The sequence below is a fragment of the Trachinotus anak genome, unplaced genomic scaffold (genome assembly GCF_046630095.1).
Source record: "Trachinotus anak isolate AG129_WGS33_773 ecotype Australia unplaced genomic scaffold, CSIRO_AGI_Tana_v1 ptg000065l, whole genome shotgun sequence".
NCBI lineage: Eukaryota > Metazoa > Chordata > Actinopteri > Carangiformes > Carangidae > Trachinotus > Trachinotus anak.
In genome coordinates, this window is record NW_027273916.1 from 177,501 (window position 1) to 180,000 (window position 2,500).

Consider the following 2,500-nt stretch of genomic DNA (forward strand, 5'->3'; position numbering starts at 1 on the left):
TTCGCCGACCGGTCCCCCTCTTTACCTTCCTCGGTGTAAGACTTTGAAAAACTGGCGGTCAAAGTTTTACACCGAGGAAGGTAAAGAGGGGAGTGGAGCGGAGACTCTAGATATTTGCCTTCTCCAAAGCCACATCCATGCTCCCCCTGTATCAGAGCTCCAGGGGCCAGGCTCATGGCCCAGCTTCTCCCCCTGTGATATTAAAGGCCCACACAGCACCTCCACAGGACCTCCACAGCCACACACACACACACACACATGCCTCTCTGCCCCTGTGTCAGAGCTCCAGCACCCAGGCAGATCACCCAGCCACTGGGCCTGTGACATTAAAGGGCCACACAGCACCTCCACAGCCACACACACATGCTTCTCTCCCCTGTATCAGAGCTCCAGGGGCCAGGCTCATGGCCCAGCTTCTCCCCCTGTGATATTAAAGGCCCACACAGCACCTCCACAGGACCTCCACAGCCACACACACACATGCCTCTCTCCCCTGTGTCAGAGCTCCAGGAGCCAGGCATATCACCCAGCCACTGGCCCTGTGACATTAAAGGGCCACACAGCACCTCCACAGGACCTCCACAGCCACACACACATGCCTCTCTCCCCCTGTGTCAGAGCTCCAGCACCCAGGCATATCACCCAGCCACTGGCCCTGTGACATTAAAGGGCCACACAGGACCTCCACAGCCACACACACATGCCTCTCTCCCCTGTATCAGAGCTCCAGGGGCCAGGCTCATGGCCCAGCTTCTCCCCCTGTGATATTAAAGGGCCACACAGCACCTCCACAGGACCTCCACAGCCACACACACATGCCTCTCTGGCCCTGTGTCAGAGCTCCAGCACCCAGGCATATCACCCAGCCACTGGCCCTGTGATATTAAAGGCCCACACAGCACCTCCACAGGACCTCCACAGCCACACACACATGCTTCTCTCCCCTGTATCAGAGCTCCAGGGGCCAGGCTCATGGCCCAGCTTCTCCCCCTGTGATATTAAAGGCCCACACAGCACCTCCACAGGACCTCCACAGCCACACACCCATGCCTCTCTCCCCCTGTGTCAGAGCTCCAGCACCCAGGCATATCACCCAGCCACTGGCCCTGTGACATTAAAGGGCCACACAGCACCTCCACAGGACCTCCACAGCCACACACACATGCCTCTCTCCCCTGTATCAGAGCTCCAGGGGCCAGGCTCATGGCCCAGCTTCTCCCCCTGTGATATTAAAGGCCCACACAGCACCTCCACAGGACCTCCACAGCCACACACACACATGCCTCTCTCCCCTGTATCAGAGCTCCAGGGGCCAGGCTCATGGCCCAGCTTCTCCCCCTGTGATATTAAAGGCCCACACAGCACCTCCACAGGACCTCCACAGCCACACACACATGCCTCTCTCCCCTGTATCAGAGCTCCAGGAGCCAGGCATATCACCCAGCCACTGGCCCTGTGATATTAAAGGGCCACACAGCACCTCCACAGGACCTCCACAGCCACACACACATGCTTCTCTCCCCTGTATCAGAGCTCCAGGGGCCAGGCTCATGGCCCAGCTTCTCCCCCTGTGATATTAAAGGCCCACACAGCACCTCCACAGGACCTCCACAGCCACACACACACATGCCTCTCTCCCCTGTATCAGAGCTCCAGGGGCCAGGCTCACGGCCCAGCTTCTCCCCCTGTGATATTAAAGGCCCACACAGCACCTCCACAGGACCTCCACAGCCACACACACATGCCTCTCTGCCCCTGTGTCAGAGCTCCAGCACCCAGGCATATCACCCAGCCACTGGCCCTGTGACATTAAAGGGCCACACAGGACCTCCACAGCCACACACACACATGCCTCTCTCCCCTGTATCAGAGCTCCAGGGGCCAGGCTCATGGCCCAGCTTCTCCCCCTGTGATATTAAAGGCCCACACAGCACCTCCACAGGACCTCCACAGCCACACACACATGCCTCTCTGGCCCTGTGTCAGAGCTCCAGCACCCAGGCATATCACCCAGCCACTGGCCCTGTGATATTAAAGGCCCACACAGCACCTCCACAGGACCTCCACAGCCACACATCCATGCCTCTCTCCCCTGTATCAGAGCTCCAGGAGCCAGGCTAATGGCCCAGCTTCTCCCCCTGTGATATTAAAGGCCCACACAGCACCTCCACAGGACCTCCACAGCCACACACACATGCCTCTCTCCCCTGTATCAGAGCTCCAGGGGCCAGGCTCATGGCCCAGCTTCTCCCCCTGTGATATTAAAGGCCCACACAGCACCTCCACAGGACCTCCACAGCCACACATCCATGCCTCTATCCCCCTGTGTCAGAGCTCCAGCACCCAGGCATATCACCCAGCCACTGGCCCTGTGACATTAAAGGGCCACACATCACCCCCATAGGACCTCCACAGCCACACACACATGCCTCTCTCCCCTGTATCAGAGCTCCAGCACCCAGGCATATCACCCAGCCACTGGCCCTGTGACATTAAAGGG